General features: G+C 42.5%; 1 long non-coding RNA gene across 1 annotated transcript; it reads left to right on the top strand.

Moving 5' to 3' along the window:
* The first annotated feature begins 286 nt into the window (after positions 1-286).
* LOC122432646 lies at positions 287-1,326 on the top strand. Its single transcript, XR_006266913.1, has 3 exons — positions 287-513; positions 685-863; positions 1,033-1,326. It is a non-coding gene; the product is annotated as an uncharacterized LOC122432646 (long non-coding RNA).
* The last annotated feature ends 12,219 nt before the right edge of the window (positions 1,327-13,545 follow it).

The following is a 13,545-nucleotide window of genomic DNA, read 5'->3' as shown; positions in this document are numbered from 1 at the left end:
CGGCTCCTCCCCAGGAGGATCTGGGGGGAATTTTCCACTGCCCAGTTCCATGGAGCTTTCACCTGCCCCGACTGGTCACAGGGAGGAGAGCGGGGGAAGTTGGGGGGGGGGGGGTGCCCCGCAAGGAAACCCCACCCCCCAGCATCCTACAGGCATCCGTGGGGGTGGCGGGCGGGCGAGTCCGAGTACTGGATTTTGTTTGTTTTCTCTGGCCCTGGAATGCCGAGGTGTGTGGAGGTGGCTTGTGGGTGGGAACCCGGCATCCTTTTTGGGGGGTAAGGAAGGGCAGGATCCAGGCTCAGGCTTCAGGGAGCGAACACAGAAGCCAGCGAGGGGCCTAAGACGCCCAGCGTGGGTGAAGGCTGCCTGCGCCTCCGCGGCCTCCCTGCCTCCCTGCCTCCCTCCCCCTGCTCCTCCCCCTCCCGGAACCCGCCCCCACTCTCAGCCCTGAGCTGCTGATGCCCTCGGGGTGCTGTTTTCATTCCAGGCTGTGGATCCGGTCGTGGGAAGCAGGTAGGAAACCATGATTCTGGAGGTTAAATGAAGAATTATATTTAGTGCTCACAGAAAGCCAAATATTGGGTTAGCAGCCAGGAATGGAGAGGGAGGAAAAAAAAAAAAACCCAAAGCAAACAGCAGAGGAAGGAAATTCCTACCAAACAAGGTTCCTATTCATTCTTCCAGTCCCAGGTGCAGGGGCCTGCAGAGGTGAGACCTGACCGAGTGGAAGCGGTCTGTCTGTTGTGTGTTCGTGGCTACAGAGAAGCTCGTGGACCCCAGACTTCGATGTGAGCCCCAAACTCTGATCCCTGACTGCCTGTCCCCATGGGACCAAGGGACTCTCAGGCCTGCCCACAAAGGTGGTCAGTATCTTGGCTGGCAGTGGTACCCCAAGCTTACTACTTCGGGAGGTAAGGGTGGAGTGGGGAAGGGGAGAGCAAAGTGAAACGCCCCCTGCCTTAACTTTGAATGAGTGATTCAACCTCCCTGATTCTCACGTATGGAATGCAGAGTTGGATTGTGATTTTACAGGGCATCACTGACTCAACAGACATGAGTGTGAGCAGTCTCCAGGAGGTGGTGAAGGACAGGGAAGCCTGACGTGCTGCAGTCCATGGGGTCGCAAAGAGGCAGACACGACTGAGCGACTGAATGACAATATCCTATTATTCTGTTTCTGCCTAAAATAAATGATAAAAGTAAGAGTGTGAACAAGACCACAACAGCAGCACACATCTGCTTCCATCAGAGCTTAGGGTGAGGCCCAGACATGGCAAGCTGTGTTTTAGCCTGTTCCCCATCACTTCTAGGATCTGAACTGACTCCGCTGGACTCCAGTGATGTTTCTGGAACCTGCTCTGACTGCTGCAAAGTCAGACAACAGCCTGGGCTGGGGCGGGGTGGGGTGGGGGAAGGAGTGGAGATTCAGGAAGAAACTGCCAGTAGGTGGGAGAGAGAAGGGACAGGGGAGGAACCATCGCAGACCCTGCTCCTGCCACCACCCTCGCCCAGCATCTTCTGTGGGACCACAGAGAAGGCTGTTTATCTTCCTAACTCCAAGGCTTATTTCTATCCAGCCACTGGATTGTTTAATTACCTTCTCCTTCTGTGGATTTCTCCCGTGAGGGAGATCTATGGTAGGAGGCTGGATCCCGAGTGAGAAAGGACCTTTAAAAGCAAAATTGCTAGCCAGGGAGCAAAGGACAGAATTCTGACCAATCCTGAAAGGAGAGACAGCTCTCCCAGGTCTGTCTGTCTGTCTCTGTGTGTCTTTATTTATTTCTCAAACACTTGACTCTCTCTGCCTCCCACGCCCTAGTGTTCTCTAATGGGCCCAAGCTTCAGGCAGAATCTGGGCAACCGCACACCCTGTGGATAGGAAATGTCAGCCTAAGGACTAGTCTTTCCTGTACGTTGATGATGGTGAATGCGCCCTCCAAAGAGCCCAGCCTAAGGGCAGACCTGTTTACTAGCTCACCCCCGGGCCATCCACGATTCCCCAGGTTTCAGCCCACATCAGCCAGCACTCAGAAACAGGCATCGGTCAGGTGAGTCAGACCAGAACCCCGGCAGAGGATACCCAGAGCCACCCACGGACAGAATTGTAAAATAAAATGAATTTTCACAAACCTGCCCCTTCCTCTGCATGCCTTAAGCTTAGCAAATGACATCGCCTTCCACGAGTTTTCTAGAAACTAAAAATCATCCTTGATGTCCATCCAATCCACTACCTCCTATTTATCTCCCAAGTTTATCCCTATAGTCGCACCACCCCCACTGCCTCTGCCCTCGTGGGCCCTTGGACAATGGTATCAGGAGGATGAAGGGACAAAATAGCACCTGCATGTGGTGAGAAGGAGTGGAAAGAGTGCTAAAGCCTTATTGTCCATGGAGGGAAGTCTATCCAGTAGTACCCAGAGCTGAAAAATAAAGAGGTAGGAACATAAGCATATTATTTAGAGATACAAAGGTAAACACCAAAAGAAGCAATTAAAGGAGTTGAGGGACTTCCCTGGTGGTCCAGTGGCTAAGACTCCGCACTCTCAATGCAGGGAGCCTGGGTTCAATCCCAGGTTGGGGAACTAGATCCCGCGTGCTGCAACTAAGACCTCGTACAACCAAATAAATAAATAAACATTAAAAAATAAAATAACTGAGTCGGAATAGACGATCAGATAAAGACAAATAGAAAAGACAGATAAAAACAAATAGAATAAAGAGCCCAGAAGCCAACATACCCTTGGAAATTTGATATATGACAGAGGAGATATCCCTAAACATCAGTAGGGAAAGAATTATTTGGTTAATGGTACTAGGGAATCAGTTATTCACCTGAAAAAAAAATTAGATGGCTACTTCACACCATATAGAACATATAAATTCCAGGTGCTCAAAAGACATAAATTTAAAAAAGAAAAAATTTACAGTTTCAGAAGAAAATATGAGGAAAAAGAAAATAGGATACCTTTGTGATCTCAGTGTTGAAAAGGAGTACTTAAATAGAATACAAAAGCCTGATCCATAAAGGAAATTATTGACAAATTTACTGTAAGAAAATGTAAAGAAGAGAAAACTAAAAATTTAAAGACAAGAACTAGGAAAAGATATGTGAAGCATGCACAACAAGAGCTGAGGGACTTCCCTGGTGGTCCAGAGTGTAAGATTCCACACTCCCAATGCAGGGGGACCGGGTTCGATCCCTGGTCAGGGAGCTAGATTCCACATGTTGTAACTAAGCATTCGAATGTCACAACTGAAGATTTCGTATGCTGCAATTAAAGATCCCACAAGTCTCATCTAAAAGATCCTGCATGGACCTGGCCCAGCCAAATAAATACATACATATTTTTAAAAAGAGTTTAATAAACTAGTACAACATTGAAATCAACTATATTTCAATTAAAAGTAGTTTAATGTAAGTGTTTCATCCATATTTCACAAGGACCTCTTAAAGACAGTTTAAAAGAGGTTCCAGTTCCAGTGGATGGAGTAAGCATGCCCCACCCGCCTCCCCCATTAAATAACAACTATAAATCCCACACAGACTGTTTGGAGCAGGCAGCTCTCCGAGGACCCTGAAAAGTAAGTGGTAATAAGTTGATGGGGCTTTCCTGGTAGCTCAGCTGGTAAAGAATCCTCCTGCAATGCCAGAGACCCCGGTTCGATTTCTGGGTCGGGAAGATCCCCTGGAGAAGGGAACAGCTACCTACTCCAGTATTCTGGCCTGGAGAATCCCATGGACAGAGGAGCCTGGTGGGCCTACAGTCCATGGGGTTGCAAAGAGTCGGACACAACTGAGCGCGTGTGCGCGCACACACACACGCACGCACACACACAATGGGCTGATGGGGGAAGGATGCCAGAATTCAGAATTTTACCCAACCAGGGTTGAGGTTATCAGTTTTTCCCCTTCAATATCACCTGACCGGAAGGAAGCTCAAAACCCAGAAGAACATAAAGACGAGCACAGAAACAGCTCCCAGAGAAACCTTTTTCTCGTCTGTGGAAGGGAAAAGTGGACATGACTCAGGATCAGAAAGGGTTCCCTATTTTTGCTGGGTTTTTTTCCTCTTTTTTTTGCTGTTATTCCAGTCACCAGGCAGTACTGAAGTGGAAGCATGATGCTGGTAGGTGCCAAAGCCCTGAAAGACACAGAGGAGCAGAAGTCTCCAGACTGGGCGCGGTGTGGGGGACAAATTTCCTGCTTATTACTCTTTGATTTGAGTGACTGGAGGTCTCTCATCAGATACTGTGGAGGCTAAAAGGAGGAGGAACAAGATTTTTTAAATGCTGAAAGAAAAAAAAAACTGAACCAAGAATTCTATACACAATTCAATATAATCCTTATCAAAGTTCCAACTGTGCTTTTGTCAGAAATAGACAAGTCAATCCTCAAATTTATACAGAATTGCAAGGGACTTTTAACAGTCAAATCAATTTTTTAAAAGAGGAATAAAGTTAGGGAACTCATACTTCCCAATTTCAAAATTTACTACAAAGCTGCAGTAATCAAAACAGTATAGTACTTGACAGATGAATGGCTAAAGATGTGATACACATATGTATATATATATATATGTGTATATATATATATATACGCAAACAATGATATATAGTGGAATACTACTCAGCCACAGAAAACAATGAAATAATGCCACTTGAAGCAACATGGATGAACCTAGAAAGTATCATACTAAGTGAAGTAAGTCAGAAAAAAAGACAAATATCATTTATATGTGGAATCTAAAAAAATGATACAAATGAACTTATTTACAAAACAGAAATAAACTCACAGACCCAGAGAACAAACTAATGGTTACCAAAGTGAAAGGGGGGGGTAGGGGTAAATTATGAATTTGAAATTAACAGATACATACAACAATATATAAAATAGATAAACAACAATGATTTGCTATTAAATATATGGCACAGAGAGTTATATTCAATATCTCGTAATAACCATAATGGAAAACAATCTGAGAAAGAATATATATATATACACATTCTTTATTATATATTCTATATCAAGGACCCGACTATAAGAGCTGAAACAACAAATCTTTTAGACTAAAACATAGATATAGATCTCTGTGATCTTAAATTTGATACGGATGTCTTAGACATGCACAAAAGGCATAAGCAGCAAAATAAAAAATAGATAAATTGAAGTTTATCAAAAGTTTAAACTTTTGTAAATCAAAGAAATGGAAAGACAACCTACATAATGGGAGAAAATATTTATATATCATAAATCTAGTATCTATGATATATAAAGAACTCTTACAATTCAACAACAGAAAGACAAACCAATTCAAAAACGGGCAAAAGACTTGAACAGATAATTGCCTAAAGAAAATATACAAATGACCAATAAGCACATGAAAAGATGCCCAACATCATTCATTATTAGGAAAATGCAAATAAAAATATTGAGATACTACTTCACACCCATTAGGTTTTGGCTATAAAAAAATAAAATAAACAGGAAATAACATGTAAGAGTAAGGATGTGGGAAAATTGGAACCCTGATACGTTGCTGGTGGGAATATATAATGGTGCAGCCACTGCGGGAAACAGTCTGGCAGCTTCTCAATAAGTTAAACAGAGAATTACTATATGACCTAGCAATTCTACTCCTAGATCTATATCCAAGAGAATTGAAAACAGGTGTTCACACAAAAACTGGTACACAATTGTTCATAGCAGTATTTATTCATAGTAGCTAAGAACTGAAAACCACCCAAATGTCTGTCAACTGGTGAATGGAAAAGCAAACTGTGATGTATCCATACAATGGAACATTATTTAATCACAGAAAAGAATGAAGTATCAATACAAGCTGCAATGTGGATAAACCTTGAAAACATGTCATGGGAAGGGAGCCAAATATAAAGATCGTGTATTATATGATTTCCATTTATATAATGTATCCAGAATAGGTAAATCCACAGAGACAGAAGTAAGTTAGTGGGAATGGGGGAGGGAGACTAGGGAGTAACTGATTCATGAGTAGAGTTGTTTTGGGGGGCGGGTAATGAAAGTGTTTTAGAGGTAGATACTGCCAATGGCTGAGCAACATTACGAAGGTACTAAAAGCCACTGACCTGTGCAGTTTAAAATGATTACAATGGTGGATTATATATCACAAATTTTACCTCCATTTTTTAAAAAGCATTCTAAATCCAGTGAAAATATTCTTCAAGAATGAAAGTGAAGTAAAGACATTCTCAAATGAAGCTAAGAGAATTTGTCTGCAGCAGACTCATTCTAAAATAAATGCTAAAAAAATTTCTTCAAATAGAAGGAAAATAACACCTTAAAGAAATTTAGAACATCAGAATGAGAAAGAGAAAAAGTGGTAAATAGAATAGACCATCCTTCTCTTAAGTTCTTTAAAATATGTCTGAAAAAAAAAGTCTGACAATTGAAAGCAGAAATTATAACACTGTTCAGTGAATTTCTGGTGTATATAGATGTGATACACATGAAAACTACAAGATGAATGGGGAGGGTAAATGGACCTATACGATGGTAAGGTTTCTTTCTACTGGCTACGTGAAGAGGTAAAATACTAAATACGTATCATAATCCCTGGGGGACTTCCCTGGTGGTCCAGTGGTTAAGACTTCATGCTTCCAATGCAGGGAGCCCAGATTCAATGCCTAGTCAGGTAACCAATATCCGACATGCCACAACTAAAAGTCACAGGCTGAAATTGAAAAGATCCTGAGTGTAACAACTAAGATTCCACACAGCCTATGTATGTATGTATGTATGTAAGTATATATATACATATATATATATATATATATATATATAGAGAGAGAGAGAGAGAGAGAGAGAGAGAGAGAGAGTTGGACCATAAAGAAAGCTGAGCACCAAAGAATTGACGCTTTTGAACTGTGGTGTTGGAGAAGACTCTTGAAAGTCCCTTGGACTGCAAGGAGATCCAACCAGTCAATCCTAAAGGAAATCAATCCTGAATATTCACTGGAAGGACTGATGCAGAAGCTCCAATATTTGACCATCTGATGCGAAGAGCCGAATCACTGATAAAGACCCTGATGCTGGGTAAGAGTGAAGGCAGGAGGAGAAGGGGACAACAGAGGATGAGATGGTTGGATAGCATCACCCACTCAATGGACAAGAGTTTGAGCAAGCGCTGGGAGCAAGCTTAGGGAAGCCTGGCATGCTGCAGTCCATGGGGTCACAGAATTGGACATGACTGAGTAAATGTAACTGAACTGATATATATAATAATCCCTGGAGCAACTACTGAAAAAAATTCAATTAAAACTATACTAAGAGATATAGTTAAAAGCTCAACCGGTAGATTAAAATGGAATACAAAATGCTAAACATGTAGACCTAGTTTTAAACATATCAATATACATACGAAAGAAAAGTGGTCCAAAAGACAGGGACTGTCAGATTTGATTTAAAATCAAACAACAAGACCTATTTGCCATCTATGATTTTGTAATATAAGTAGGTTAAAAATAAAAGAATGGGGAAAATACCATGCAAACACTAATCAAAAGAAAGTTGAAGTGGCTGCATTAATATTAGACAAACACGCTGCATAGCAAGGATAATTTCCAAGAATAAAGAGGAGCAATACACAATAATTAAAGAGTCAGTTCTCCAAGAAGACGTAGTAATTTTAAATATGCATGCACTTAGCAAAAGAGCTTCAAAATACACACAGCAAATGCTGATAGAACTGAGTTAGACAAATCCACAATTACAGTTAGAGATTTCAACACTCCTCTCTCGGTAACTGATAAACAAGCCAATAGGAAATCAGCAAATATATTGAAGAACTATTCCCTCTACCAGCTGATCCGATTGCTATTTACAGAACACTCCACCCAACAAGGTCAGAATACACATTCTTCTCAAATGTACATATACATTTCACTATGACAGGTCATATCCAGAGTCATAAAACAAACCGTAATAAATACAATAGACTTGAAATCATACAAAGTATGTTCTCTGACCATAATGGAATTAAACAAGTGATCAATAACAGAAAGATAGCTGGAAAACTTCCAAACACTTGGGAATTAAACAACGTAATAATTCATGGGTCAAAGAGGATGTCTTGAGGGAACATCAAGTATTTTGATGGGACTTCCCTGGTGGTCCAATGGTTCAGAATCCACCTTGCAATGCAGGGGATGTGGGTTCGATCCCTGGTCGGGGAACTAAGGTCCCACATGCCATGGAGCACCTATGCTCGCGCACTGCAAGTGCCAAGCCCATGCACTTTGGAGCCCACAAACCGCAACTAAAGAGTCCATGCGGCACAACAAAAGATTTCACACAATGAAGACGCTGTGTGCCTCAGCTAAGGCCTGATGCAACCAAATAAATAATATATAATTTTTTTTAAAACTTCTATTTAAAAAAATTAACCTGAATGAAAATACCACATGTCAGAGTTTGTGGGATGCAGCTAAAGCCATGCTCAGAAGGAAATGTATACTGTTAAATGCTTACATTTGAAATAAAGAAAGATCTCAAGGCACTATTCTACGCTCCCACATTGAGAAAAGGGCTTCCCTTGTGGCTCAGCTGATAAAGAATCCGGCTACAATGCAGGGGACCTGGGTTCAATCCATGGGTTGGGAAGATCCCCTGGAGAAGGGAAAGGCTACCCACTCCAGTATTCTGGCCTGGAGAATTCCATGGACTGTATAGTCCATGGGGTCGCAAAGAATCAGACACGACTGAGCAAAGTTTCATATTAAGAGAAACTAGAGTAAAGTAAACCCAAAACAGAAAGAAGGACAGACAGAACAAAGATGAAAAAGAAACCAATGAAATTAAAAGCAAAAACAATGAAGAACATCAATGATAAAACTAAAAGCTGATTCTTTGAAAATTTCAATAAAAGTGATTACATCTCTAGTTAGAGTAATGAAAAAGGGGGAGTGAGACAGGAGAGACGACACAGATTACGGTCCTCCCTCATTATCTAGGAGGGATTCGTTTCAAGACCCACCTTGGACACCAAAGTTTGCAGATTCTCAAGTCTCTTATATAAAATGGCAAAGTACAGAAAGCAGTCTGAATTCATGGGATCTCACCCACCCATAGGAAGGGAAGACCATACTAGCTTCCAGAGTAAAACAGAGGATCCCCCAGTAGACTCCACAGACGTTAAAAGAATAATAAGAGAGTACTAGAAACGAGGAACAACTCTACACAAGTAAATTTGACAACTTAGATAGAATGAACAAATCCCCTGACAGCTACAAATTAACAAAGCTTCCCGAAGAAGAGGTAGATGACCCAAACAGTTCGTATCTATTAAAGACATTGAATTCATAATTTAAAGTAGTCTCATAGTGTCTTTCAATTTCACCAATTTTTTTTAACATGTATTAAAACTCAGAACTGCAAAATTCCCTCTCTTTGAAAAAAGTCAATTTTACTCTGATTTTAAAAATCAACTAAGAAAAAAACCAAATTAATGGATATTAAAGTAGACATAAGTAGGAAAGTCACACAAGAAACAAACAAAGTCTATAAAGATGTTCAACTTCCCTACTAGTCAGAGGAGTCAATTCAAATGACAATAAGAAGTCATTTGGTACCCAGAGGTTGATCAGAGCGAGTGCTGGGAAGCTGCAGAACCACAAGGCTGTCACTTACTGCTGGTAGGAATACAGCTGGCCAATCCCTCTGGAGAGGCATTTCACAAGATGAAGCTAAAAATGGTCCTGCCCTTTCCCCGAGCAAAGTGCCTTCTAAAATTCTCCAAGGAGTGCAAAGAAGGACATGCCAAGAAAGTTCATTTCAGCGTTGTCTGCAATAATATTTTATGCAAAATATTTTAAGCCAGAGAGTTATACATGGTGTATTATTCATACAGTGTAACACTATACCATATTCTTAAATACTATTTGATTTTATGTGGTTTTAAATAAATGAAATTTGAGCTCTGTGAAATTGAACATAGATAAAGTCTCATAGGTAGAATGTCCAATGCAAAAGCACGTTGTAAAAATGACAAATGACACTCTATATAAAGTTTGAAAACATGCAAAACAGTGTTATATATTGTTGATGGATACATAAAAATGCTTTAATGGTACAAAAACATGTCTCTAGAAAATTGTACAGATGAACCTAGTTCCAGGGCAGTAATAGAGATGCAGACATAGAGAAAGGACCTGGACATGGGGGGAATGATGAGTTGGGAGATTGGGATTAAGATATACTCGATCATATGTAAAATAGATAGCTAGTGGAACTTGCTCAACAGCACAGGGAACTCAACTCAGCGCTCTGTGATGACCTAGAGGGGTAGGTTGGGAGGGAGGCCCATGAGGGAGGGGGTATATGTACACTTTTAGCTGAATCAGTTCGTTGTATAGCAGAAGCTAGCACAACATTGTAAAGCAATTATACTCCAACTAAAAAAGAAAAAGAAAAAATCATGCCTGGAAACATAAACACAAATTCAGGACAGGCACCACCTCAGGGGCCAGAAAGGAATGTGCTCAGCATAGAATACACAAAGGGACTTCAACGGGACCTAAAATTTCTTTTCTTTTTTTTTAAAGAAAACTATGCAAGCAAGGCAGGAGACTGAAGTTCAGTGGAGGTGGAAGATGGATTATGAGACTTCATTACGTTATTCTTTGTATTTTTTTTTTTTTTAGATAGTGGATATTGGAAGTGTTTCTTAATGAAATGGAAATTGACCTTTGCACACAATAGTGAGCCTAGTGGTTAGAGTCCTTAGCCACGAGCTATGCGGTTTGGCTGCCCAGGCTCTGACCCTACTTGTTCTGCTCTCTGGCTGTGGGACTCAGGAAATGTTACTTAACTTCTCTGAGCCTCCATCTCCTCATCCATCAAATAGGGATAATATTAGGACTTTCCTTACAGTATTTTTGTGGGGGTTACACACAATGAAATGTAAGCTGCTTCATGTAATTCCGGAAACAGAGCAAATATAATTTTTGTTAGTGAGGCAGGTGATAGATGGGCCCCCAGGCTGAACGGTTTCTCCCCTGTGGACAGAAACTCCATAGGAGCAAAAGCTCCATAAAAGCAGGATGATGGAGGAGGCTGGGCCCGGCTCATTAAAGAGACGAAAGACCGCATATTCCTCATTCTTGAAGTCAAGCAGACCTCCCCAACTACACATGTACAGAAAGGCTCTTTGCAGGTCACCTGCATAATAAGTGATGCCAGCTACCCTTAAGCCTCTTCACTAGAACCCATCTTGGCTAAGAGATGAGCGCGCACACATGGGAGGACCCTGAAAATACCAAATATGGACCGAGACCCAGGCAAAGCAAGATGAGCGGTCAAAGGAAAACCCAGGACAAACGCCTGTAGAATGTGAGTCAAACTACCACGAGGGCGCGACTCTCTGAGCCTGCCCCGTGTGGAGCTACACATACTGAACTCTTTTTCTTCCTAATAAGTACTTTACTTGTTTCACTGCTGTTCACCTTCGCAGGAATTCTTTTCTGCAAAAAGGAAGGACCAGGACCTTGCCCACTGGTCTAGTGGCTAGGATTCATCGCTCTCGGCACCAAGACCCAGCCCCAATCTCTGGCTGAGAAGTCCCTCTTCAAGCCATTACAGGCCGAGGCCACCGGAGATGGCATTCGTTTTTTTTAATGATGATTCCTCAACCTTTGCAACTCAACTATCACCTCTGTGAAACCTTCCCCACCCAACCCTGCTCCCATGTCAAATCCATCTATCAACCCTGGACCCAGGAGAACTGGGCATTCCATTCTGACTGTTCACCTTGCTTATCTGTGTAGCTTAACTATTTGTTTGTCCGTCTACCTGACTACGCTATTTTCTCATTTACCATTTTATCTCAGCGTCTGGCAACAGTAGGAATGTGAGAATTGTGACGAATGTCTAAAAGAGCAAACAAACCACTGACTATCCCTCCTGTCTCTAAATAAACCCACTTGTGTTTTCTCTCCCTATTCCCTCCTCTTCCCCAAGAGCCTGAGACCCTTGAGAGCAGCTGGTGCTAAGTCACTTCAGTTGTGTCCGACTCCTTTGCAACCCCATGGGCTGTAGCCCACCAACTCCTCTGTCCATGGGATTCTCCAGGCAAGAGTGCTAGAGTGGGTTGCCATTTCCTACTCCAAGGAATCTTCCTGATCCAGGGATCAAACCCACGTCTCTTGTGTCTCCTGCATTGGTAGGCTGGTTCTTTACCACTAGGGCCACCTGGGAAGTCTGGAGACCAGCTTAAATCCCTCTAATCACAGGAGAAATACTTAACCGTCAGTGCTCTGAACACACACTCTTCTTGGGTCAGAGAAGACAAGCTTAAAACAGAAAAAGAGTCTCTGATGGTGAAATTTCAGACCCTAAGGGTTGCACTACACACACACACCCCCATCTATGCTCCGAGAGGGACTGTCTCAACCGGTGAGACATATTGAAAAATAACGAAGGAACAGAACTCTCAGGAAAAGAGTTGTGAATGTTCTCTTGAAAAATCATGGTGAATCACATTTTTTTAAAGAAAACGCAAATCGTATTCTTCGTGAATAAAAGAATGTTTCTCATTTACTGGCAAAAGCAGGCTAGTTAAGCCTTCTAGTGAATTCTTTATTAAAGACTGAAGTAAGGAATTCTTTTGTTAAGTAAATATTCAGGCTCTTCCTTGCCAGCAAGCTTTTGAAACCCTTGCTGTAATTATGCTGATGTTTTCTGTGTTTATATGTTAAATGCCTAGGGCTTAATTGTTAATGGGTAAATAAGAGAAGCCGCAGGTCCCTGCCAAAAGAGGCCTGATCACTGGGGCCGGGAGGACAATGGCTCGGCAGGACTCCCCTGGACGCGCTGGAGGGCAGTTAGGACAGAGTGTTGGCCCTAGCTTTGCTCCGCATAGACACGGCTCCCCTGGGCCGGGGCTGACACACGTCTGCGGGGAGAACAAAGGCGACGGTCTAGTCCTGGCCCTGGTCCTGAATTCTAGCCTGAGTTTCCTTGCTCCTCATCACCCCCACCCAGGTCAAGAATTCCGGTTTCCCCGAGAAACCAACCAGAGCGTATGATGCTGTTCAAACAGCCATCAAACAAGCAGAGAGCTGGGTCACAGGCAGGTGGAACCAAGGAAGGAGGCCTGGGCTGGAGACCCACACCCACCACTCACCAGCCATGCTTGAGGTTTCATCTCTGTACAGGGTCCTCATCGGCATGATAGGGCTTCCCTGGGAGCTCAGTCGGTAAAGAGTCTGCCGGCAATGCAGGAAACCACCTGCAGCGTACGAGACACGGGTTTGATCCCTGGGTCGGGAAGATCCCCTGGAGAAGGGAATGGCAACCCACTCCTGGGAAATCCCATGGACAGAGGAGCCTGGTGGGCTACAGTCCATGGGGTCAGACAGGACTTAGCTACTAAGCTACTACATCAGCATGATGGGGATGAGGGTACCTACCTCATAAGGGTATCATGAAAACTAAATAAGTGAATGTTGTAGAAACATGCTTAGAACCATGTGTGACACAAAGGAAGTGTATATAAGTTAAAGATCTAGCTG

This window comes from Cervus canadensis, chromosome 31 (genome assembly GCF_019320065.1).
Source record: "Cervus canadensis isolate Bull #8, Minnesota chromosome 31, ASM1932006v1, whole genome shotgun sequence".
Taxonomy (NCBI): domain Eukaryota; kingdom Metazoa; phylum Chordata; class Mammalia; order Artiodactyla; family Cervidae; genus Cervus; species Cervus canadensis.
This window is presented reverse-complemented; position numbering and strand designations above follow the sequence as displayed.